This window comes from Cherax quadricarinatus, chromosome 22, assembly GCF_038502225.1.
Source record: "Cherax quadricarinatus isolate ZL_2023a chromosome 22, ASM3850222v1, whole genome shotgun sequence".
Taxonomy (NCBI): Eukaryota; Metazoa; Arthropoda; class Malacostraca; order Decapoda; family Parastacidae; genus Cherax; species Cherax quadricarinatus.
The window spans coordinates 21,824,622-21,852,175 of NC_091313.1; the positions used below are offsets into that span (position 1 = coordinate 21,824,622).

Genomic DNA, 27,554 nt, shown 5'->3' on the forward strand with positions numbered 1-27,554 from the left:
CTTCCTTCCACTACAGACTGATACACTCTTGAAGTTATTCTGTTTCGCTCCATTCTCTCCACATGTCCGAACCACCTCAACAACCCCTCCTCAGCCCTCTGGACAACAGTTTTGGTAATCCCGCACCTCCTCCTAACTTCCAAACTACGAATTCTCTGCATTATATTCACACCACACATTGCTCTCAGACATGACATCTCCACTGCCTCCAGCCTTCTCCTCGCTGCAACATTCATCACCCATGCTTCACACCCATATAAGAGCGTTGGTAAAACTATACTCTCATACATTCCCCTCTTTGCCTCCAAGGACAAAGTTCTTTGTCTCCACAGACTCCTAAGTGCACCACTCACTCTTTTTCCCTCATCAATTCTATGATTCACCTCATCTTTCATAGACCCATCCGCTGACACGTCCACTCCCAAATATCTGAATACATTCACCTCCTCCATACTCTCTCCCTCCAATCTGATATTCAATCTTTCATCACCTAATCTTTTTGTTATCCTCATAACCTTACTCTTTCCTGTATTCACCTTTAATTTTCTTCTTTTGCACACCCTACCAAATTCATCCACCAATCTCTGCAACTTCTCTTCAGAATCTCCCAAGAGCACAGTGTCATCAGCAAAGAGCAGCTGTGACAACTCCCACTTTGTGTGTGATTCTTTATCTTTTAACTCCACGCCTCTTGTCAAGACCCTCGCATTTACTTCTCTTACAACCCCATCTATAAATATATTAAACAACCACGGTGACATCACACATCCTTGTCTAAGGCCTACTTTTACTGGGAAATAATTTCCCTCTTTCCTACATACTCTAACTTGAGCCTCACTATCCTCGTAAAAACTCTTCACTGCTTTCAGTAACCTACCTCCTACACCATACACTTGCAACATCTGCCACATTGCCCCCCTATCAACCCTGTCATACGCCTTTTCCAAATCCATAAATGCCACAAAGACCTCTTTAACCTTATCTAAATACTGTTCACTAATATGTTTCACTGTAAACACCTGGTCCACACACCCCCTACCTTTCCTAAAGCCTCCTTGTTCATCTGCTATCCTATTCTCCGTCTTACTCTTAATTCTTTGAATAATAATTCTACCATACACTTTACCAGGTATACTCAGCAGACTTATCCCCCTATAATTTTTGCACTCTCTTTTATCCCCTTTGCCTTTATACAAAGGAACTATGCATGCTCTCTGCCAATCCCTAGGTACCTTACCCTCTTCCATACATTTATTAAATAATTGCACCAACCACTCCAAAACTATATCCCCACCTGCTTTTAACATTTCTATCTTCATCCCATCAATCCCGGCTGCCTTACCCCCTTTCATTTTACCTACTGCCTCACGAACTTCCCCCACACTCACAACTGGCTCTTCCTCACTCCTACAAGATGTTATTCCTCCTTGTCCTATACACGAAATCACAGCTTCCCTATCTTCATCAACATTTAACAATTCCTCAAAATATTCCTTCCATCTTCCCAATACCTCTAACTCTCCATTTAATAACTCTCCTCTCCTATTTTTAACTGACAAATCCATTTGTTCTCTAGGCTTTCTTAACTTGTTAATCTCACTCCAAAACTTTTTCTTATTTTCAACAAAATTTGTTGATAACATCTCACCCACTCTCTCATTTGCTCTCTTTTTACATTGCTTCACCACTCTCTTAACCTCTCTCTTTTTCTCCATATACTCTTCCCTCCTTGCATCACTTCTACTTTGTAAAAACTTCTCATATGCTAACTTTTTCTCCCTTACTACTCTCTTTACATCATCATTCCACCAATCGCTCCTCTTCCCTCCCGCACCCACTTTTCTGTAACCACAAACTTCTGCTGAACACTCTAACACTACATTTTTAAACCTACCCCATACCTCTTCGACCCCATTGCCTATGCTCTCATTAGCCCATCTATCCTCCAATAGCTGTTTATATCTTACCCTAACTGCCTCCTCTTTTAGTTTATAAACCTTCACCTCTCTCTTCCCTGATACTTCTATTCTCCTTGTATCCCATCTACCTTTTACTCTCAGTGTAGCTACAACTAGAAAGTGATCTGATATATCTGTGGCCCCTCTATAAACATGTACATCCTGAAGTCTACTCAACAGTCTTTTATCTACTAATACATAATCCAACAAACTACTGTCATTTCGCCCTACATCATACCTTGTATACTTATTTATCCTCTTTTTCTTAAAATATGTATTACCTATAACTAAACCCCTTTCTATACAAAGTTCAATCAAAGGGCTCCCATTATCATTTACACCTGGCACCCCAAACTTACCTACCACACCCTCTCTAAAAGTTTCTCCTACTTTAGCATTCAGGTCCCCTACCACAATTACTCTCTCACTTGGTTCAAAGGCTCCTATACATTCACTTAACATCTCCCAAAATCTCTCTCTCTCCTCTGCATTCTTCTCTTCTCCAGGTGCATACACGCTTATTATGACCCACTTCTCGCATCCAACCTTTACTTTAATCCACATAATTCTTGAATTTACACATTCATATTCTCTTTTCTCCTTCCATAACTGATCATTTAACATTACTGCTACCCCTTCCTTTGCTCTAACTCTCTCAGATACTCCAGATTTAATCCCATTTATTTCCCCCCACTGAAACTCTCCTACCCCCTTCAGCTTTGTTTCGCTTAGGGCCAGGACATCCAACTTCTTTTCATTCATAACATCAGCAATCATCTGTTTCTTGTCATCCGCACTACATCCACGCACATTTAAGCATCCCAGTTTTATAAAGTTTTTCTTCTTCTCTTTTTTAGTAAGTGTCTACAGGAGAAGGGGTTACTAGCCCATTGCTCCCGGCATTTTAGTCGCCTCATACGACACGCATGGCTTACGGAGGAAAGATTCTTTTCCACTTCCCCATGGACAATAGAAGAAATACAGAAGAACAAGAGCTATTTAGAAAAAGGAGAAAAACCTAGATGTATGTATATATATATGCATGTGCGTGTCTGTCAAGTGTGACCAAAGTGTAAGTAGGAGTAGCAAGATATCCCTGTTATCTAGCGTATATATATATATTACACGCACTTTTTAAAGTATAAGCAGGTTTGTTGTAAAAATATTGAAAAAAGAATACATAAAAAACTTAAAGAGAAATAAGTGCTGGTAAATAATTCACACTGAGACTGGGAATTGCTACATATCAAATCTATTAAACTTTTTTTTTAACAATCACAAACATTAAGAAAAGCAAATTGACTTGCTGATTGTATTTGTCTAGATTTTAAGAGAGCGGTTGAGAAAGATTTTCTCATGAGAGGCTAATTTGGGAAACTTCAAAACAGGTGAGTTATAAAAGGCAGTTACAATGGACGAGACTTTGAGAGGAAAGTGATATGAGAAAAAATGTCTTGGGGGAAATGTTACCAGTAAGGAGCCTCAAGAATTTGTACTTAACTCTATAATGTGTTTTGTTTATATGAATGACTTAGCAGAAGGAACAGAAAAAACTAAATAAATTTGTCAATGACAAGAAATATATACACGATTATTTAATTGTATATATTGAGCAAAAGAAGCGACTGATGGATGATGAAATTTATTGTTGATAACTGTCATGTAGTTGAAATGATTTTGGAAGAATCACCCAGAGAAAGGGATCTAGGAGTTATTAATAATCAAAATTTACTCGGAAAAATAAATCAAACGTATATACTACAGTGGCTAATTATAAAATAACTTTGAAATATATAGATGGAAAGATGCCGAAAAAGCTGTTTCGGTTTATATTCCAAAATTGGAATAATCGATTCTCTGTTCTCCAGGACGAGTGTACTTCAGTGGTTAGTGAGGTTAAAGGTACCACTGACTCCCCTGTTTATCAACGTAAGAATATTCTAATTGTGGGAGATTCTCAGGTAAGATATATGGACCCTACTTTTTGTAACTGAGATAGAAAGGTCAGACAGAGGGTGTGCCTCCCAGGAGCTGGTGTTGGTGACATAGTCAGCAGGTTGGATAATATTATGTCAGGTAATGGGAACAAGTCCATTATCTGTCTTAGTGCTGGTGGAAATGACATCGGGAAGGGCAGGAGACAGGAGCTGCTGGATAAGTACAGGTCAGCCATAGATGTAGTCAGGTCTAAGGGAGGGATCCCAATCATATATAGCATCTTGCCTAGAAGGGAAGTGGGCAATGAATGGATGTCTAGGGCAATTGGTATGAACTGCTGGCTAGAGAGGTACTGCAAGGAACTTGCAAACCCATTTATTGATAACTGAGACATATTCTATGGCAAACGTGATATGTATGCAAGGGATTGCGTTCATCTCTCTGGGGCTGGAGTGGTTGCATCAGCCAATTCGATTGAGGGGGGTTATTGGTGACATGTCTAGGACTTTAAACTGATAGATTATAGAGGTATAGCTGTCTGTGGGAAACAATCAAGCTGCAGTACAAGGGTTGAAAACAGCAGATATAACCAGGATACCTCAGGGATATATTTAAAAGACAATATTCGAAATAAATTTGATAGTAAAGGCAAAGCAATTGATCAACAAAGAGAGATAGTAGAGGGCAATGACTATCTCCCTTAAGGTTTACTATACAAATAGCAGGAGTCTAAGAAATAAGATAGATGAGCTAAGATCACTTCCAAGTGCAGGTAATATAGATATTACTGCTATAACAGAGACCTGGTTCAACTTGACTAAGGTATTTGAGGAGGTAGATCATGATATTGAATATGATATTGTGTATATGGACTTCAGCAAGGCTTTCCATAGAGTTCCACATCAGAGGCTATTGAGGAAACTTAAGGCACACGGAACAGGAGGAGACATTCTTTCCTTGGAAGAGTCATGGTTGACAAATAGGCAGCAGAGAGTTTGCATAAATGGGGAGAAATCAGAATGGGGGCACATCACAAGCGGTATTCTACAGGGGCCAGTGTTAGGCCCCTTGTTGTTCACAATCTACATAAACGACATAGATGAGGGAATAAATAGCGACATAAGCAAATTTGCTGATGACACAAAGATAGGCCGTCCAATTCGTTCTAATGAGGACATTAAAGCACTCCAGGATGATTTGAATAGACTGATGCAATGGTCGGAGAAGAGGCAGATGCAGTTTAATATAGACAAATGCAAAGTTCTTAATGTTGGAAAGGATAATAACCATGCCACATATAAACTAATTAATGTAGATCTTAATATTACTGATTGCAAAAAGGATTTAGGAGTTCCGGCTAGCGGTAACCTGAAACCAAAACAACAGTGCATAAGTGTTTGCAATAAAGCTAACAGAATCCTTGGCTTCATATCAAGAAGCATAAATAATAGAAATCCTCAGGTTGTTCTTCAACTCTATATATCCTTGAAGTTATATATCCTTGGTTAGGCCTCATTTAGATTATGCTGCACAGTTCTGGTCACCGTATTACAGAATGGATATAAATGCACTGGAAAACGTACAGAGGAGGATGACAAAGTTGATCCCATGTATCAGAAATCTTCCCTATGAGGAATCTGCACTCTCTAGAGAGGTGTAGAAATAGGGAGGATATGATTGAGGTGTATAAATAGAAAACAGGAATGAATAAATGGGATGTAAATAGCGTGCTAAAAATATCTAGCTTAGACAGGACTCGCAGCAATGGTTTTAAGATGGAAAAATTCAGATTCAGGGAGGATACAGGAAAGTACTGGTTTGGTAATAGAGTTGTGGCTGATTGGAGCAAACTCCCGAGTGCCGTTATAGAAGTTAAGACGTTGTGTAGTTTTAAAAATAGGTTAGATAAATACATAAGTGGGTGTGGTTGGGTGTAAGTTGGACCTGACTAGCCTTGTGCTACTGGGCCAGATGCCATGCTCCTTCCTTAAGTGGAGGTGACCTGACTGGGTGGGCCATTGGTCTAAGCCGGAGGTTGACATGGACCTGCCCCGCATGGACCAGTAGGCCATGTTCTTATATTCTTACTGTTGTGTGCGGCGTACACTATAAAAATTTCGGGATCAAAAACAGCTTTAAAAAGGGATCCCGTGGCTAAAAAAAAAAATGTGACTTATGACGACAGACTAGAAAATAAGATACATCTGAGATGAAAGGAAAAAAAAAAAAAAAAAAGACTGTAATACTTTCAACGGGGATAACAAGACACCAGATACTGGAAAACTTTCTTAACAGATCGAGGAAGAAGAATGGAATAAACTGAAAAAAGTAGTAATTGTTACAACCAATCAAAATTTTTAAAAAATAAATAGTGAATGTCACGTGGGCCCAAAAGAAAAAAAAAGCCGAGAAGTATGCATGGTTAGGCAACACAAGGTTATTAAAGCAAAATAATAATGTTTTCAAAACATGTTTTAAGTGGAAGCAGAAGCCCAGTAAATAATAAAATTAGTCCTAATCAAGAATTATTAAAATTTCCTAAGTGAAATCTTAAATATTTTGTGATATTATTAACCAGCGTAAAATATTCCAGGAGTGTCTAGACCGCTAGGTATAGGTTACAAGCAAGTCAGGATCACACTGGCTGGGGTTCTGTATGTCTACGCGCTCCTACAATATTTTCACTGATCGAGACAGGTTGACACACTGGATTTCTTCTCAACAGCGAACCACGTCTACACAATTTCTAAAAAATATCTAGTTTTTACTTCAAAATACTAACATAAAATTATACAAAAATACTAGTAATTTATAAATATGCAAAGTACCAGCTACGTAATTACACGTGTATTCTCATTCTGGTGGGTTGGTTGGTTGGTTAATGGGGTTTAAAGCCTATTGACTACACTAGGGTCATTTAGGCTGCATCACCAGACAAGAATACATCAATCCCTACAAGTGGGTTTCAAGTAATCTCTCAAAATATATACAATGAGACACATCTGGGTGCATATACCTTGAGTATCAGGTAGTAAGGTCACTTATGGGCCAAAACACAAGTACTGAAAATAAAAAAAAAAGATCCAGGGCTCAGAAATTCTGATTTCGATAAGTGTTGCTGTGGGAAGATACTCTAAGGACATAACAGCGAACATGTTACTGAAGACGAGACATCAGCAGTGGTTTGTTCCTATGGCAACAAAGAAATAAAAAAAAATACGCAAAACTTACGCTTATGCACACCCGTCAAACACCTTATATGACTTGACCCCTTCAACCATAACTGGGTGAGTACAACTAAGTGTACACACACACACACACACATCAGTCACCAGTACAGTTATCATGGATAACTATTAGGTATGTATGCTGTCACCGTCACTACTATCATAGTCACCCCTCACATAACGTCGCATCACAAAAATTACACCAACACTTGTCGTGGCTGAATCGAATCGAATCGAGGACGACGAGAGCTGTCGTAAGATGGGAAGGAAGAAGGATAAGGAAGGATGGAAATAACTGGAAAAGGATGGGGAGGAGGGGAAGAGGAGGAATCAAGGCAAGTGGCCCAACCACTTTGGGACATGTGGTACGAAAGTACTGGAGACGTAGATAGAGAGGCTTGACTGATGTCATTGCTAAGCTCACTAGGAGAGGATGGCGAAGGCTGCGGTAGGAGCTGGGAGTGTCAGAAGGCAGCAAGCAGGATGAGATGGTTATGGTCTTAAACCGTTTATCAGTGCGGTAAATTGTTTTCGAGAGAGTTGTATCACACTTATGGGAGAGCTGTAGTAGTATTCGTTGGTTTGGAGTTGGTGGAGTATCTGGTTGTAGGTAGGGAATGGTCTTTCTTCGCTTTGGTACGATACAGTGTTGTCTTGGAGATGTTGGATGAGTTCTAGGCGAGTCATGCTTGCAGGGTACAGCCTCGTGGTGTAGAATATGAGTCCTTTGTGTTTAACCCATGGTGTTCCAGGTAATCGACGTGAGCTAAGTAGAGAAGGCGGTGGTGGAGTAGAGGAAGGTGATGTTGCTTCGTTTTCAACTTCAGTAGACGAATTAGAAGATGTTTCTGGTGGTAAGGCTTCTGATTGGTTGGATTCAGTGAGAGGTGGTGGCGGTGGAGGCTTCTCATTGGTCGTTGTTGGATTGACGTCATTAGTTGGTGGTGTTGAAGGAACTTCTGCAGAAGAGTTGGCGATTAAATTTTTGGTGAATTTGAGAATTTCTTCAGAAGGTGGAGATGCTGGAAATGTAAATGAAGGCATGTTATTTAATGCAAATAACTCGTTGATGGTAGAGTTAAATGATCCAGGTACAGCCATGTTTTGCATATGAGCGTATAGTAGACAGTAGTGAATCTTCGTTACGTCACATGTTGGAGGAGTGATGGTAGTGGTGGTGGTGGAGGCGGGCTGAGTAGATGCTTGAAGTAATTTTGTAGTGTCTGCTTGTATTTTTGCAATTGTTGCATACGTTGGAGTTTTGCTAGTAGGTTTTTTCTTTGCTGCATCTTGTGTTTTCTTCATAATATCCTTTCTTGTAGGACATTTTGCTGCCAGTGTATGGTGATCATTACTCTTGCAGTTTAAGCACGCTGGTTGTGTTGGAGCAGCAGCGGTGCAGGAACTGAAGGCGTGTCCCTCACTACCACATGTAGTGCAGAACTTCTTGTCTTTTACTGGACATGCTTTGGTGGTATGATGGTATGAATAACAGTTCCAGCAATGTTGGATGTAGTGATATCTCTCTGCTTCAATGTAGGTAGGGCTGATGTAGTAGTAGTAGACAGCAAGACCTTCGTTCAGTGCAGTGGCAGCCATGTTCACGTCGGTGAAGGTGACCTTGATCATGGACGTTGCATTTGGGATTTTTGTAATGCTGTCAACAGTAGCCCAAGTATTTTGCGTCTCGATGGATGACTTGAGTTCAGCAGGTGTTTGAGACGTCAGAATCTTGTCCAGTTTTTTTAGGAATACTGATTTCCTTGCCCTGAGGGCAGGAGATGACGTAACAGTAAACCCTGGAGTAGTAAGAGTAGTGATGGCTTCTGTAGTGAGTAGCTTCTCTGCTTCAGCATCATCGTGACACACAACAATGAATGCTTCTTTCAGTGACAATATGGTGTTGAATTTTACTTCCAGTGCTCCCTGAACAACAGTTGCAAGAGCAATCTTCGTTGAATCATCAACGGTACCATTTCTTGGTTTGATCTTTACACGATTTGCGTAGCTCATCGTGTAAGTCAAGGCGATGACAACGCTGGTAAAGGTTCCCCTCCCCAACGGGGATCGTAGGGAGACAGAGTAAGTAAGGAGAGCTGCTATGACCTGCCTGGGCGAGAGTCAAGAGCAGAATCGTGTGTGATATCTATTTTCTTTGTATCTTTGTATCGTGGCTGCAACCACCACCATTACATAGTTATAATCTCCATCACAAATAATCACCACCATCATAGTAACCAAAAACAACAATTACGAGTCATTGCTACTATTTTTACCACAACAATTACCACTGATCTCTATCTACCACTATCAACAGTCAATGCATATCTCGTTAAAAAGAATCACTATTACAACAGTAAATACCGGAACCAGTGCCCACAAGTAATTACTGTCTCATTAATAGTGTCCAGTCCCCATACAGTCACCACCACCACCACCACCACCAACCAAGCAGCAAGCCCACCACTCCACCACCGTGCCAGCCCACCATGACCACCACCGTGCCAGCCCACCATGACCACCACTGTGCCAGCCCACCACCACCACCGTGCCAGCCCACCATGACCACCACCGTGCCAGCCCACCATGACCACCACTGTGCCAGCCCACCACCGTGCCAGCCCACCATGACCACCTCCGTGCCAGCCCACCACCATCACCACCGTGCAGCCCACCACCCTCACCACCGTGTAAGCCCACAATCATCAACATGCCAGCCCACCATCACTACCAACATGCCAGCCTACCACCACCACTGTGCCAGCCTACAACCACCACCACCGTGCCAGCCTACCACCACCACCACCGTGCCAGCCTACCACCACCATCACCATGCCAGCCTACCACCACCGTGCCAACCTACCACCACCGTGCCAGCCTACCACCACCACCACCGTGCCAGCCCACCATCACCAACCCACCACCGTGCCAGCCTACCACCACCACCACTGTGTCAGCCTACCACCACCACTGTGCCAGCCTACCACCACCACCGTGCCAGCCTACCAACACTACCACTGTGCCAGCCTACCACCACCACCACCACTGTGCCAACCTACCAACACTACCACTGTGCCAGCCTACCACTACCACCATCGCACTGTGACAGCAGCATAACATCTCACTCTGTCTCTTACCTCCGTAACTTATAAGATACCTGAAGGATGGCTCTAGGGGTCAACGCCCCTGCAGGCCAGTCCCAGACCAGGCCGCCTGGAGGATCAAGGACCGATCAACCAGGCTGTTACGGCTGGCCTCACGCACTCCAACGTACGAACCACCAGAGATAATTTGAAGGTTATCATGTAAACAAACTATGAAATTAAAAGTTAAATATGATCTTCCAAGATTGTTTTGTAGTGTGTTCCTTGGAGCACTCAGGAGTGGTGCAGACTCTATCCTCCGTCAGCTACTAGCGATCCAGTCCCCGACCAGTCAAGCTGCTGGTGGTCACTTCACAATCGACTGACATTTTTTCAAGAGCAGCTTTCCAACGAGACAAACCTGTCTTGCTAATATAGTGCAGTTTTATACTGACTCAAGTATAAAAACACGTAGCAAGTTACAACTGCTCTCGTACTGGTACTTTCAGTCAGCACACGACGACGACGAGGAGGAGGAGGAATAAGAGGAGGAGGAGGAGTAGTAAGAAGAGGAGTAAGAGGAGTAAGAGGAGGAGGAGGAGGAAGAGGAGGAGGAGGAAGAGGAAGAGGAGTAAGAGGAGGAGGAGGAGGAGGAAGAGGAGGAAGAGGAGGAGGAGGAGGAGGAGGAGGAGGAAGAGGAGGAGGAGGAAGAGGACGAGGAGTAAGAGGAGGAGGAGGAGGAGGAGGAGGAGGAGGAGTAAGAGGAGAGGAGGAGGAGGAAAAGCAGGAGCAGGAGGTGAGGAACAGGAAGAAGAGGACGAAGGGAAGGAGGATTATTATTATTATAATTAAAAAGAAGCGCTAAGCCACAAGGACTATACAGCAAGGGAAGGAGGAGGATGTGTTCCCTGACATCATGTACCAACAGGTGAGGTAGGTTCTGCCCCACCTAGTTAATTAATGCGGGGGAATTGCCAGGTAGCGCGCGGCTTCTCCTTTCACCCACATGGTCTAAACAACCACCACACTGGTTACGATGTGTGACCGGTTTCCAGGATTTTACTATCCTCGCAGCTAGCCTGAGGCCAAGCTTCTCTGATTGCCTGTTCAACCAGGTTGTTGCTGTTGGCGGCCCGCTGGTCCACACAGCCATCACATCCTAGTTGATCTGACACTTGACGGAAGTAGAGGTCGTTTCTTCTTTAAAACTCTACACTTCTTCCAGCAACATTTTTTGATATCTCCTGGTAACAGGCGATATTTATGCTATGTCTGCACTTTTTACTGCCTCTGGGATTTCACCCAGATTTAAGATCTTTCTCCAAAGAATACTACGTGCTCGTCATTATGGTATTTTATTCTTCCTTATAAATAAAGAGTTCCATGACTCAGGTCCAGGTGCTGCATGTGTAAGTATGTTTTCTATTTTGTGTCGAATTCTGGGGTATTTGCGTTTACGTCAGATACAGTACATGATATAGGAGTAATGAAGAAATTATCTGGAGCCTCAACTCTCCTGTCAATTGTAAAACTGGTGAACACTGATTCATAATGATGTTTCAAAATTTCGATCATTTCTTTCTTGTCATCGATGTATACTATACCCACATAGTGCAGTACATCATACTCACATAGTACAGTGCATCATACCCACATAGTACAGTACATCATACCCACATAGTACAGTGCATCATACCCACATAGTACAGTACATCATACCCACATCAGCACCTAAATCAGCAGCAGATGTATCCAGAGACAAGAATGTTATTATTATTATTATTATTATGAGGGAGCTCTAAACCCGTAGGGATTATACAATGCCTGTGGGGGGAGGAATGGAAAGCATTCAAGCTCAATTCAGGGAACTGAAACACAGGTCCAATCCCCTAGATCAAGAGCCCCTCACCAGCATCAAGGAACCTCCCTTAAAGGGAGGAATGTACTATATCACAACTACATGACCAGCAAACGCAGCCAAAGAGATGGAAGACTGTAATATAACATTGCTCTCCTCACAACACTAGTCCTATTCATCATTACAAACCTGTTTTGTAATAAATCTTGAATCATTTATCTTGTTTTTCTGTACATTTCAAGTTTATACCTTACTAGTTATTAATTTTTTAATTTAGTTTGTGTAAAATACGTGTGTGTGTATATATATATATACTCAGGACCTATATATGGTTGCAGGGGTTGATTTAAAGCTCCTGGTGGTCGCTACTAGTTCCACACTTTCCCGGCTCCAAGAGCTTTATCGTACCTCTTCTTAAAGCTATGTGTGGATCCTGCCTCTACTACATCATTCTCCAGACTGTTCCACTTCCTGACAACCCTAAGACTGAATAAATACTTCCTAACATGGCCTCCGATTGCAACAAGTGTTTAATTTACTAACGTAATATACCCAGTTGGGTACTTTACTGATTCCTTACCATTAGTGACATACCACCTCACAGAGGTGGTATGTCACTAATGGTAAAAAAAAAAAAAGCATTCGCATTCTGCATTGAGAAGCCTGAACATCATTGAGTTCATTTACTACAACGCAGGAGAAATAACAGACAGGAGCTCAAATTAATAATACACAACTCTCACTGAACACCAGAGAGTATGAGACACCGTTACAACAATGGAACGTGGCACAAATAAGAAGCATCATTGCAAAGCTATTGCTACTGGTGTTAGGGAATTTACAAACCAAGAAAATAACCTGAAAAAACTGGTGGCGTGAGCAAGCAGGGACAAAAGCGTGGAAAATGATACTGAAGAAATCTAATGAAAAATTTCCTTTCCTGACTTGGCCTTCACCTTAAAGTGAAAAATAGGAGACACAAACTATGGGCTACCACTAGAAGCCAGCAACGACACACTATAATTTTTTAATATTTGGTAGAAGACTAGAGAAGAAACACACACAAAGACTGGAGAGAAGGGACGCATAAAGACTGAAGAGAAGGGACGCATTAAGACTGGAGAGGAGGGAGAAAATAAGACTACAGAAGAGACCATGCAGGAATGGGAAATTTTCTAAATGGAGTCTTATAGTAATGGTAACTCAGTGGTCAAACAAGCCTAGAGATGAAGGATGATCTGCCCATTCATACCAATTAAAGTACAATGACGAAATACAAAAAGTACTTTTTAAAGACAAAAGTACGTGGGGAAGACAATACACGGTCACGGAAAATTTTCATGGCAAGGCAGAGGTAAAAACTTGTTATCGAAGAAAAAACTCTACTTGAGGGAATCTACAATACTGATATATGCTCATCTAGAGCAATCAGACAAAGAATTATGAACAACGAAAGGAGAGAAGCGAGAGAACGAATGAACAATGGATAAAAAGGAGGAAAGGTCTACTTAATTAGGAGAGATGACTCGACTACGTTAAGTCCAGGAGAACACTCTCATTCACCCGTCCTCAACTGTTCTCCTTAAATCTCCAATAATTTTCAACATTTATTCATCTACATTCCCAACACTCCACTACCCTCCCTCTCCTTCTAAGTTTCTTCAAACTCTCTCTCTCTCTCTCTCCTTATCACTCTTCATCAACCTCCTTCCTCCAACCTGGATATTCACTTGTTGGATTCACCATTTTCCTTCTCTCCCACACTTCACTACTCTCCACCTTCCATTTAAGCGACACCTGCCTCTCTCCTTCCCCATCACAGTCTACCATAATCTCCCTGCTCTAATTACCCTCAATCTCCCACCACAGTCACCATAATCTCCCTGTTCTAACTACCCTCAATCTCCCTTTTGTAATTACCCACCGCCCTCCCTCTTGTTTCCCCACTCCCACTATTGTACACTCCACTATATTTTTCTTTCCTAGTCAACCCTCCAGGGTCCCACACCCTTGTGTCCCATAACCACAAACACTCCTCACCCGATATCCTCTGAAGAATCAGTGTGGTACTCAAATATAGATATAGTCACCAAAAAACACTGGAGATTTTAAAGAGGAAAACCCAGATATCAGAGCAATTATGGAGAATAACTTGCAAGAATACCAATGTAATATTCCCATAGGTACTAAATACGTGAGAAAAATAAACAAAATAAATAAAGGGAGTAGCATATAATAGTTCCCCTTTTCCTCCCCAACATATAGGAAAAAATTATTACTAGCAAAACGCAATCAACTCGTTTAGAGGGAAGTTAACATTCTCACCAGCATACAAATAAGCCCTCACTCCCGCCTCTGGAGACGGAATACAAATCAGGAAACATACGGCATCCGGGTCCACAGAGGTTATATTAATTGCAGGTGCTCGGCCTGACGCCTTGCGTAAACACTGGCAAGCGCATTCATGCATATCACGGTGCGTAGATGCACGTCTAATGTTTTGCCCTAGTGTGTGTTGTCGTTATATTTCTATTACTGTGCAACAGACAAGTTAAGGTGCAATGCTGTGCATATTTTTACTGTGTACACTGGTGTTATTACTTTGAATACAGTGGTGTTATTGCATATTATGTATATACCGTTCTTAGAATACAGAAACAGATTATGGAGTTGTGTCGTAAATAAGGTTACTGTATATGCTGCCATTGCTGTGTATATGTGGGTTACAATGTTAAGTGATCCGACTGTGTATAGTGGTGATGTAGTATATAGTCTTACTGTTGGTGTTGGTGCCACTGTGTGATTATGTATATAAATGTTAATGTAAACTGCATAATTTTTGTAAATGGGTGCTCCTACAAATAATATTTACATACGTTTATTTAGAAGTAAAGTGTCGCAGAAACTCTACAGAGTGAGAAATGTTGTCACAATAAAAACTCTGTAACCTGTCTTCATATTCTGAAAAGTTTGAAAAAACATTCCTAATGTTCGTTTTCTCTATTTCAGGAGAGCAGATACCCTGATGGCAGAGTATACCGAGCATGGGAAGGTATGGCAGAGTATACCAAGCATGGGAAGGTATGGCAGAGTATACCAAGCATGGGAAGGTATGGCAGAGTATACCGAGCATGGGAAGGTATGGCAGAGTATACCGAGCATGGGAAGGTATGGCAGAGTATACCAAGCATGGGAAGGTATGGCAGAGTATACCAAGCATGGGAAGGTATGGCAGAGTATACCGAGCATGGGAAGGTATGGCAGAGTATACCGAGCATGGGAAAGTATGGCAGAGTATACCAAGCATGGGAAGGTATGGTAGAGTATACCGAGCATGGGAAGGTATGGTAGAGTATACCGAGCATGGGAAGGTATGGTAGAGTATACCGAGCATGGGAAGGTATGGTAGAGTATACCGAGCATGGGAAGGTATGGCAGAGTATACCGAGCATGGGAAGGTATGGCAGAGTATACCGAGCATGGGAAGGTATGGCAGAGTATACCGAGCATGGGAGGTATGACAGAGTATACCGAGCATGGGAAGGTATGGCAGAGTATACCGAGCATGGGAAGGTATGGCAGAGTATACCGAGCATGGGAAGGTATGGCAGAGTATACCGAGCATGGGAAGGTATGGCAGAGTATACCGAGCATGGGAAGGTATGGCAGAGTATACCGAGCATGGGAAGGTGTGGCAGAGTATACCGAGCATGGGAAGGTATGGCAGAGTATACCGAGCATGGGAAGGTACGGCAGAGTATACCGAGCATGGGAAGTTATGGCAGAGTATACCGGGCATGGGAAGGCATGGCAGAGTATACCGAGCATGGGAAGGTATGGCAGAGTATACTGAGCATGGGAAGTATGGCAGACTATACCGAGCATAGGAAGGTATGGCAGAGTATACCGAGCATGGGCAGGTATGGCAGAGTATACCGAGCATGGGAAGGTATGGCAGAGTATACCGAGCATGGGAAGGTATGGCAGAGTATACCGAGCATGGGAAGGTATGGCAGAGTATACCGAGCGTGGGAAGGTATGGCAGAGTATACCGAGCATGGGAAGGTATGGTATAGTATACCGAGCATGGGAAGGTGTGGCAGAGTATACCGAGCATGGGAAGGTATGGCAGAGTATACCGAGCATGGGAAGGTATGGCAGAGTATACCGAGCATGGGAAGGTATGGCAGAGTATAGCCAGAGAGCATGGGAAGGTATGGCAGAGTATACCGAGCATGGGAAGGTATGGCAGAGTATACCGAGCATGGGAAGGTATGGCAGAGTATACCGAGCATGGGAAGGTATGGCAGAGTATACCGAGCAAGGGAAGGTATGGCAGAGTATACCGAGCATGGGAAGGTATGGCAGAGTATACCGAGCATGGGAAGGTATGGCAGAGTATACCGAGCATGGCAGAGTATACATGGGAAGGTATGGCAGAGTATACCGCATGGGAAGGTATGGCAGAGTATACCGCATGGCAGTATACCGTATACCGAGCAAGGGAAGGTATGGCAGAGTATACCGAGCATGGGAAGGTGTGGCAGAGTATACCGAGCATGGGAAGTTGTAGGGAGAATATACCGACCATGGGAAGGTGTGGCAAGGTATACCGAGCATCGGAAGTTATGGCAGAGTATGCCGAGCATGGGAAGGTGTGGCAGAGTATACCGAGCATGGGAAGGTATGGCAGAGTATACCGAGAATGGGAAGGTATGGCAGAGTATACCGAGCATGGGAAGGTATGGCAGAGTATACCGAGCATGGGAAGGTATGGCAGAGTATACCGAGCATGGGAAGGTATGGCAGAGTATACCGAGCATGGGAAGGTATGGCAGAGTATACCGAGCATGGGAAGGTATGGCAGAGTATACATGGGAATGTATGCAGAGTATACCGCATGGGAAGGTATGGCAGAGTATACCGAGCATGGGAAGGTATGGCAGAGTATACCGAGCATGGGAAGGTATGGCAGAGTATACCGAGCATGGGAAGGTATGGCAGAGTATACCGAGCATGGGAAGGTATGGCAGAGTATACCGAGCATGGGAAGGTATGGTAGAGTATACCGAGCATGGGAAGGTATGGCAGAGTATACCGAGCATGGGAAGGTATGGCAGAGTATACCGAGCATGGGAAGGTATGGCAGAGTATACCGAGCATGGGAAGGTATGGCAGAGTATACCGAGCATGGGAAGGTATGGCAGAGTATACCGAGCATGGGAAGGTGCAATTGGTGTCGTTACGCTTACAGGAGAGGCCAAAGGAGGACCTGTCAGCTATTTCACGAAAAAAAAGTGTTTAGAGGTCGGAGTCAAGTCATGGACAGATCGGTCATCACAACGATTAAAATACAATGGAAGAGCTGCTGACAAACACCACACCTGTAATACAAATGACCGCAATACGGCTACATGTAGCCGATCAACCATTCTGTTGCTTCTCGCGTTCTCAAAGTCTAGTCATCTTTCATAACCTGGCCGATCAAGCACTCGTAGCAGGCAGAGGTTCAATTTTATCTTGAAGACTTTTATTTTTGTTCCGCCAATGTTTGTTTACATCTGCTGGAATAAAGTTCTCTAAGCTCCTGGAATAAGGTTCTCTAAGCTCCTGGAATAAGGTTCTCTAAGCTGCTGGAATAAAGTTCTCTAAGCTCCTGGAATAAGGTTCTCTAAGCTGCTGGAACAAGGCCTTCTAACATGCTGGAACAAGGTTCTCTAAGCTGCTGGAATAAGGTTCTCTAAGCTGCTAGAATAATGTTCTCTAAGCTCCTGGAATAAAGTTCTCTAAGCTCCTGGAATACGGTTCTCTAAGCTCCTGGAATAAGGTTCTCTAAGCTGCTGGAATAAAGTTCTCTAAGCTCCTGGAATAAGGTTCTCTAAGCTCCTGGAATAAGGTTCTCTAAGCTGCTGGAATAAGGTTCTCTAAGCTGCTGGAATAAGGTTCTCTAAGCTGCTGGAATAAAGTTCTCTAAGCTGCTGGAATAAAGTTCTCTAAGCTCCTGGAATAAGGTTCTCTAAGCTGCTGGAATAATGTTCTCTAAGCTCCTGGAATAAAGTTCTCTAAGCTGCTGGAATAAGGTTCTCTAAGCTGCTGGAATAAGGTTCTTTAAGCTGCTGGAACAAGGCCTTCTAACATGCTGGAACAAGGTTCTCTAACTTTCTGGAACAGGTTCTCTAATCTGCTGGAACTAGGCTCTCTAACATGCTGGAACAAGGTTCTCTAACCGGCTGGAACTAGGCTCTCTAACATGCTGGAACAAGGTTCTCTAACATGCTGGAACAAGGTTCTCTAACCGGCTGGAACTAGGCTCTCTAACATGCTGGAACAAGGTTCTCTAACATTTTGGAACAGGTTCTCTAAGCTGCTGGAACAAGATTCTCTAACCATTTTTCATGTCTATATTATTTACTCAAATAGATTTAACATTTTAATAATAATAATAATAATAATAATAATAATAATAATAATAATAATAGAGTAATAAAGAGTGCGTTGGGACGTTATTATTATTAAAGTGTTAAAGAGTGTTTTGAGACGTTTTTATTATTATTCAAGTAATAAAGAGTATGTTGGGACACGTAGCAGTTTTGTGTGTATGTGGAGGAGACTCGCATGAATTGTATGTGGGGGGAACTACTCATGACAGATGTTTGTGTGGAGGAGGACGCACAACGGTTGTGTGTGGGGGGGGGGTGGATACATGATAGTTTTGTGTGTGTGAGGTGACGCATGCCACAGTTGCGTATAGACGCATGTTATAACCGAGTGCACTGAGCATCGTCTAGAAACTTATTGCATGAACAATAAAATGGTATAAAATACCGACAGGTTGTTTAGGTAAGACACATATGCAACAGTTAGGTATCTTTATTTCGAAACGTTTCGCCTACACGGTAGGCTTCTTCAGTCGAGTACAGCAAAGTTGATAGAAGCAGAAGAGACTTGAAGACGATGTAATCACCCTTAAAGTTTTGAGGTGGTCAGTCCCTCAGTCGGGAGAAGAGTATTGTTCCATTGTCTGGAATAATATTATTCCAGACAATGGAACAATACTCTTCTCCAGACTGAGGGACTGACCACCTCAAAACTTTAAGGGTGATGGACTGATTACATCGTCTTCAAGTCTCTTCTGCTTCTATCAACTTTGCTGTACTCGACTGAAGAAGCCTACCGTGTAGGCGAAACGTTTCGAAATAAAGATACCTAACTGTTGCATATGTGTCTTACCTAAACAACTTATTGCATCCTGAAACTTGGTGATCCTACTGTTGCAATTCAAAGTGAGAGGCAGTTACTAAGTTCCAGCTCTTGGTAAGACATGAAGCTTAACCAACCTCTGTAGTTTACTCCTAACCTCTTAAATGGTGTAAAGTAAAAGGACACAAGTGCATCTAATGTGACATTTTATTATGGCAACGTTTCGCTCTCCAGGAGCTTTCTCAAGCTGTTACAAACAGTACATGGACACAGAGGGTATATATAGGCTCAGAGTGAGGTGCAATACTAGTGGCAGTAGTAGTAGCAGTAGTAATACAATATGGTAGAGCAATTAACATGAGTAAAAGGATATACAAGCTATTACTTGGGTAACATAAATGTTGCTTAACACTGCTTATGCACCTGGTTCATTATAATGTTCCTTACCGACAGGATCAGTCTAATTGTAATATCTGGACGCTTTGAGAGTATAAGTAGTTGACTCGGAGCAGAGTATAAGTAGTTGGCTAGGGGCAGAGTATAAGTAGTTGACTAGGAGCAGAGTATATGCAGTTGGCTAGGAGCAGAGTATAAGTAGTTGACTAGGAGCAGAGTATATGTAGTTGGCTAGGAGCAGAGTATAAGTAGTTGACTAGGAGCAAAGTATAAGTAGTTGGCTAGGAGCAGAGTATAAGTAGTTGACTAGGAGCAGAGTATAAGTAGTTGGCTAGGAGCAGAGTATAAGTAGTTGGCAAGGAGCAGACTATATGTAGTTGGCTAGGGGCAGAGTAAAAGTAGTTGACTAGGAGCAGAGTATATGTAGTTGGCTAGGAGAAGAGTAGGGAATAAATAGTTGGCTAGGAGCAGAGTATAAGTAGTTGGCTAGGAGCAGAGTATAAGTAGTTGGCAAGGAGCAGACTATATGTAGTTGGCTAGGGGCAGAGTAAAAGTAGTTGACTAGGAGCAGAGTATATGTAGTTGGCTAGGAGCAGAGTATAAGTAGTTGACTAGGAGCAGAGTATAAGTAGTTGACTAGGAGAAGAGTAGAGAATAAGTAGTTCGCTAGGAGCAGAGTATAAGTAGTTGGCTAAGGGCAGAGTATAAGTAGTTGGCTAGGAGCAGAGTATAAGTAGTTGGCTAGGAGCAGAGTATATGTAGTTGGCTAGGAGAAGAGTAGAGAATAAGTAGTTGGCTAGGAGCAAAGTATAAGTAGTTGGCTAGGAGCAGAGTATAAGTAGTTGGCAAGGAGCAGAGTATAAGTAGTTGACTAGGAGCAAAGTATAAGTAGTTGGCTAGGAGCAGAGTATAAGTAGTTGGCTAGGAGCAGAGTATATGTAGTTGGCTAGGAGCAGAGTATAAGTAGTTGGCTAGGAGCAGAGTATATGTAGTTCGCAGGGAGAAGAGTATATGTAGTTGGCTAGGAGCAGAGTATAAGTAGTTGGCTAGGAGCAGAGTATATGTAGTTGGCTAGGAGAAGAGTAGAGAATAAGTAGCTGGCTAGGAGCAGAGTATAAGTAGTAGGCTAGGAGCAGAGTATAAGTAGTTGGCTAGGAGCAGAGTATAAGTAGTTGGCTAGGAGCAGAGTATAAGTAGTTGGCTAGGAGCAGAGTATAAGTAGTTGGCTAGGAGCAGAGTATATGTAGTTGGCTAGGAGCAGAGTATAAGTAGTTGGCTAGGAGCAGAGTATAAGTAGTTGGCTAGGAGCAGAGTATATGTAGTTGGCTAGGAGCAGAGTATATGTAGTTGGCTAGGAGCAGAGTATAAGTAGTTGGCTAGGAGCAGAGTATATGTAGTTGGCTAGGAGAAGAGTAGAGAATAAGTAGTTGGCTAGGAGCAGAGTATAAGTAGTTGGCTAGGAGCAGAGTATAAGTAGTTGGCTAGGAGCAGAGTATATGTAGTTGGCTAGGAGAAGAGTAGAGAATAAGTAGTTGCCTAGGAGCAGAGTAAAAGTAGTTGGCTAGGAGCAGAGTATAAGTAGTTGGCTAGGAGCAGAGTATAAGTAGTTGACTAGGAGCGGAGTATAAGTAGTTGGCTAGGAGCAGAGTATAAGTAGTTAGCTAGTAGCAGAGTATAAGTAGTTGGCTAGGAGCAGAGTATAAGTAGTTGGCTAGGAGCAGAGTATATGTAGTTGGCTAGGAGCAGAGTATAAGTAGTTGGCTAGGAGCAGAGTATAAGTAGTTGGCTAGGAGCAGAGTATATGTAGTTGGCTAGGAGCAGAGTGCAGAGTATAAGTAGTTGGCAAGGAGCAGAGTATAAGTAGTTCGCTAGGAGCAGAGTATATGTAGTTCGCTAGGAGCAGAGTATATGTAGTTGGCTAGGAGCAGAGTATAAGTAGTTGGCTAGGAGCAGAGTATATGTAGTTGGCTAGGAGAAGAGTAGAGAATAAGTACTTGGCTAGGAGCAGAGTATAAGTAGTTGGCTAGGAGCAGAGTATAAGTAGTTGACTAGGAGCAGAGTATATGTAGTTGGCTAGGAGCAGAGTATAAGTTGTTGGCTAGGAGAAGAGTATAAGTAGTTGGCTAGGAGCAAGTATAAGTAGTTGGCTAGAAGCAGAGTATATGTAGTTGGCTAGGAGCAGAGTATAAGTAGTTAGCTAGGAGCAGAGTATAAGTAGTTGGCTAGGAGCAGAGTATATGTAGTTGGCTAGGAGCAGAGTATATGTAGTTGGCTAGGAGCAGAGTATAAGTAGTTGGCTAGGAGCAGAGTATATGTAGTTCGCTAGGACAAGAGTAGAGAATAAGTAGTTGGCTAGGAGCAGAGTATAAGTAGTTGGCTAGGAGCAGAGTATAAGTAGTTGGCTAGGAGCAGAGTATAAGTAGTTGGCTAGGAGCAGAGTATAAATAGTTGGCTAGGAGCAGAGTATAAGTAGTTGGCTAGGAGCAGAGTATATGTAGTTGGCTAGGAGCAGAGTATAAGTAGTTGGCTAGGAGCAGAGTATATGTAGTTGGCTAGGAGCAGAGTATATGTAGTTGGCTAGGAGCAGAGTATAAGTAATTGGCTAGGAGCAGAGTATATGTAGCTGGCTAGGAGCAGAGTATATGTAGTTGGCTAGGAGCAGAGTATAAGTAGTTGGCTAGGAGCAGAGTATAAGTAGTTGGCTAGGAGCAGAGTATAAGTAGTTGGCTAGGAGCAGAGTATAAGTAGTTAGCTAGGAGCAGAGTATATGTAGCTGGCTAGGAGCAGAGTATATGTAGCTGGCTAGGAGCAGAGTATATGTAGTTGGCTAAGAGCAGAGTATATGTAGTTGAGCAGAGTATAGGTTAGCTAGGAAAGTATAGTAGTTGGCTAGGAGCAGAGTATAGTAGCTGGCTAGGAGCAGAGTATACGTAGCTAGAATATGTTAGCTAGGAGCAGAGTAAAAGTAGTTAGCTAGGAGCAGAGTATGTAGCTGGCAGAGTATAGTAGTTGGCTAGGTGCAGAGTAGTATAAGTAGTTCGCTGAGTTCGCTAGGAGCAGAGTATTTATAGGAGAAGTTAGCTAGGAGCAGAGTAAGTAGTTAGTAGTATAAGTAGTTGGCTAGGAGCAGAGTAAAAGTAGTTAGCTAGGAGCAGAGTATAAGTAGTTACCTAGGAGCAGAGTATAAGTTGCTAGCAGAGTATAAGTAGTTAGCTAGGAGCAGAGTATAAGTAGTTGGCTAGGAGCAGAGTATAAGTAGTTAGCTAGGAGCAGAGTATAAGTAGTTGGCTAGGAGCAGAGTATAAGTAGTTAGCTAGGAGCAGAGTATAAGTAGTTGGCTAGGAGCAGAGTATATGTAGTTTGCTAGGAGCAGAGTATAAGTAGTTGGCTAGGAGCACAGTATAAGTAGTTAGCTAGGAGCAGAGTATAGGTAGTTGCTAGGAGCAGAGTATATGTAGTTTGCTAGGAGCAGAGTATAAGTAGTTGGCTAGGAGCAGAGTAGAGAATAAGTAGTTGGCTAGGAGCAGAGTATAAGTAGCTGGCTAGGAGCAGAGTATAAGTAGTTGGCTAGGAGCAGAGTATAGGTAGTTGGCTAGGAGCAGAATATATGTAGTTTGCTAGGAGCAGAGTATAAGTAGTTGACTAGGAGCAGAGTAGAGAATAAGTAGTTGGCTAGGAGCAGAGTATAAGTAGTTGGCTAGGAGCAGAGTATAGGTAGTTGGCTAGGAGCAGAGTATATGTAGTTTGCTAGGAGCAGAGTATAAGTAGTTGGCTAGGAGCAGAGTAGAGAATAAGTAGTTGGCTAGGAGCAGAGTATAAGTAGTTGGCTAGGAGCAGAGTATAAGTAGTTGGCTAGGAGCAGAGTATATGTAGTTGGCTAGGAGAAGAGTAGAGAATAAGTAGTTGGCTAGGAGCAGAGTATAAGTAGTTGGCTAGGAGCAGAGTATAAGTAGTTGGCTAGGAGCAGAGTATAAGTAGTTGGCTAGGAGCAGAGTATATGTAGTTGGCTAGGAGCAGAGTATAAGTAGTTGGCTAGGAGCAGAGTATAAGTAGTTGGCTAGGAGCAGAGTATATGTAGTTTGCTAGAAGCAGAGTATAAGTAGTTGGCTAGGAGCAGAGTATAAGTGGTTGGCTAGGTGCAGAGTATAAGTTCGCTAGGAGCAGAGTATAAGTAGTTGGCTAGGAGCAGAGTATAAGTAGTTGTCTAGGAGCAGAGTATAAGTTCGCTAGGAGCAGAGTATAAGTAGTTCGCTAGGAGCAGAGTATAAGTTCGCTAGAAGAGTATAAGTAGTTTGCTAGGAGCAGAGTATAAGTAGTTGGCTAGGAGCAGAGTATAAGTAGTTGGCTAGGAGCAGAGTATATGTAGTTGGCTAGGAGCAGAGTATATGTAGTTGGCTAGGAGCAGAGTATAAGTAGTTGGCTAGGAGCAGAGTATATGTAGCTGGCTAGGAGCAGAGTATACGTAGCTGGCTAGGAGCAGAGAATATGAAGTTAGCTAGGAGCAGAGTAAAAGTAGTTAGCTAGGAGCAGAGTATAAGTAGTTAGCTAGGTGCAGAGTATAAGTAGTTGGCTAGGTGCAGAGTATAAGTTCGCTAGGAGCAGAGTATAAGTAGTTCGCTAGGAGCAGAGTATAAGTTCGCTAGGAGCAGAGAATAAGTATTTAGCTAGGAGCAGAGTATAAGTAGTTGGCTAGGAGCAGAGTATAAGTAGTTAGCTAAGAGCAGAGTATAAGTAGTTGGCTAGGAGCAGAGTATAAGTAGTTAGCTAGTAGCAGAGCATAGGTAGATGGCTAGGAGCAGAGTATATGTAGTTTGCTAGGAGCAGAGTATAAGTAGTTAGCTAGGAGCAGAGTATAAGTAGTTAGCTAGGAGCAGAGTATAAGTAGTTAGCTAGGAGCAGAGTATAAGTAGTTGGCTAGGAGCACAGTATAAGTAGTTAGCTAGGAGCAGAGTATAGGTAGTTGGCTAGGAGTAGAGTATATGTAGTTTGCTAGGAGCAGAGTATAAGTAGTTGGCTAGGAGCACAGTATAAGTAGTTAGCTAGGAGCAGAGTATAGGTAGTTGGCTAGGAGTAGAGTATATGTAGTTTGCTAGGAGCAGAGTATAAGTAGTTGGCTAGGAGCAAAGTAGAGAATAAGTAGTTGGCTAGGAGCAGAGTATAAGTAGCTGGCTAGGAGGAGAGTATAAGTAGTTGGCTAGGAGCAGAGTATAGGTAGTTGGCTAGGAGCAGAGTATATGTAGTTTGCTAGGAGCAGAGTATAAGTAGTTGACTAGGAGCAGAGTAGCGAATAAGTAGTTGGCTAGGAGCAGAGTATAAGTAGTTGGCTAGGAGCAGAGTATAGGTAGTTGGCTAGGAGCAGAGTATATGTAGTTTGCTAGGAGCAGAGTATAAGTAGTTGGCTAGGAGCAGAGTAGAGAATAAGTAGTTGGCTAGGAGCAGAGTATAAGTAGTTGGCTAGGAGCAGAGTATAAGTAGTTGGCTAGGAGCAGAGTATAAGTAGTTGGCTAGGAGCAGAGTATAAGTAGTTGGCTAGGAGCAGAGTATAAGTAGTTGGCTAGGAGCAGAGTATAAGTAGTTGGTTAGGTGCAGAGTATAAGTTCGCTAGGAGCAGAGTATAAGTTCGCTAGGAGCAGAGTATAAGTAGTTGGTTAGGAGCAGAGTATAAGTAGTTGGCTAGGAGCAGAGTATAAGTAGTTGGCTAGGAGCAGAGTATATGCAGTTTGCTAGGAGCAGAGTATAAGTAGTTGGCTAGGAGCAGAGTATAAGTAGTTGGCTAGGAGCAGAGTATTAGTTGGCTAGGAGCAGAGTATAAGTAGTTGACTAGGAGCAGAGTATAAGTAGTTGGCTAGGAGCAGAGTATAAGTAGTTGGCTAGGAGCAGAGTATAAGTAGTTGGCTAGGAGCAGAGTATAGGTAGTTGGCTAGGAGCAGAGTATATGTAGTTTGCTAGGAGCAGAGTATAAGTAGTTGGCTAGGAGCAGAGTAGAGAATAAGTAGTTGGCTAGGAGCAGAGTATAAGTAGTTGGCTAGGAGCAGAGTATAAGTAGTTGGCTAGGAGCAGAGTATAGGTAGTTGGCTAGGAGAAGAGTAGAGAATAAGTAGTTGGCTAGGAGCAGAGTATAAGTAGTTGGCTAGGAGCAGAGTATAAGTAGTTGGCTAGGAGCAGAGTATAAGTAGTTGGCTACGAGCAGAGTATATGTAGTTTGCTAGGAGCAGAGTATAAGTAGTTGGCTAGGTGCAGAGTATAAGTTCGCTAGGAGCAGAGTATAAGTAGTTCGCTAGGAGCAGAGTATAAGTTCGCTAGGAGCAGAGTATAAGTAGTTGGTTAGGAGCACAGTATAAGTAGTTGGCTAGGAGCAGAGTATAAGTAGTTGGCTAGGAGCAAAGTATATGCAGTTTGCTAGGAGCAGAGTATAAGTAGTTGGCTAGGAGCAGAGTATAAGTAGTTGGCTAGGAGCAGAGTATAAGTAGTTGGCTAGGAGCAGAGTATAAGTAGTTGACTAGGAGCAGAGTATAAGTAGTTGGCTAGGAGCAGAGTATAAGTAGTTGGCTAGGAGCAGAGTATAAGTAGTTGGCTAGGAGCAGAGTATAAGTAGTTGGCTAGGAGCAGAGTATAAGTAGTTGGCTAGGTGCAGAGTATAAGTTCGCTAGGAGCAGAGTATAAGTAGTTCGCTAGGAGCAGAGTATAAGTTCGCTAGGAGCAGAGTATAAGTAGTTGGCTAGGAGCAGAGTATAAGTAGTTGGCTAGGAGGAGAGTAGAGAATAAGTAGTTGGCTAGTAGCAGAGTATAAGTAGTTGATTAGGAGCAGAGTATAAGTAGTTCGCTAGGAGCAGAGTATAAGTTCGCTAGGAGCAGAGTATAAGTTCGCTAGGAGCAGAGTATAAGTAGTTGGCTAGGAGAAGAGTATAAGTAGTTGATTAGGAGCAGAGTATAAGTTCGCTAGGAGCAGGGTATAAGTAGATGGCTAGGAGCAGAGTGTAAGTAGTTGGCTAGGAGCAGAGTGTAAGTAGTTGGCTAGGAGCAGAGTGTAAGTAGTTGGCTAGGAGCAGAGTGTAAGTAGTTGGCTAGGAGCAGAGTGTAAGTAGTTGGCTAGGAGCAGAGTGTAAGTAGTTGGCTAATAGCAGAGTGTAAGTAGTTCGCTAGGAGCAGAGTGTAAGTAGTTGGCTAGGAGCAGAGTGTAAGTAGTTGGCTAGGAGCAGAGTGTAAGTAGTTGGCTAGGAGCAGAGTGTAAGTAGTTGGCTAGGAGCAGAGTGTAAGTAGTTGGCTAGGAGCAGAGTGTAAGTAGTTGGCTAATAGCAGAGTGTAAGTAGTTGGCTAGGAGCAGAGTGTAAGTAGTTGGCTAGGAGCAGAGTGTAAGTAGTTGGCTAGGAGCAGAGTGTAAGTAGTTGGCTAGGAGCAGAGTGTAAGTAGTTGGCTAGGAGCAGAGTGTAAGTAGTTGGCTAGGAGCAGAGTGTAAGTAGTTGGCTAATAGCAGAGTGTAAGTAGTTGGCTAGGAGCAGAGTGTAAGTAGTTGGCTAGGAGCAGAGTGTAAGTAGTTGGCTAGGAGCAGAGTGTAAGTAGTTGGCTAGGAGCAGAGTGTAAGTAGTTGGCTAGGAGCAGAGTGTAAGTAGTTGGCTAGGAGCAGAGTGTAAGTAGTTGGCTAATAGCAGAGTGTAAGTAGTTGGCTAGGAGCAGAGTGTAAGTAGTTGGCTAGGAGCAGAGTGTAAGTAGTTGGCTAGGAGCAGAGTGTAAGTAGTTGGCTAGGAGCAGAGTGTAAGTAGTTGGCTAGGAGCAGAGTGTAAGTAGTTGGCTAGGAGCAGAGTGTAAGTAGTTGGCTAATAGCAGAGTGTAAGTAGTTGGCTAGGAGCAGAGTGTAAGTAGTTGGCTAGGAGCAGAGTGTAAGTAGTTGGCTAGG

General features: G+C 42.8%; 1 protein-coding gene across 2 annotated transcripts in view; it reads right to left on the minus strand.

Moving 5' to 3' along the window:
* Nucleotides 1-27,554, minus strand: part of LOC128689739 (endoplasmic reticulum membrane sensor NFE2L1) — a 411,774-nt gene that overhangs the window by 232,075 nt on the left and 152,145 nt on the right. The window lies entirely within an intron of this gene.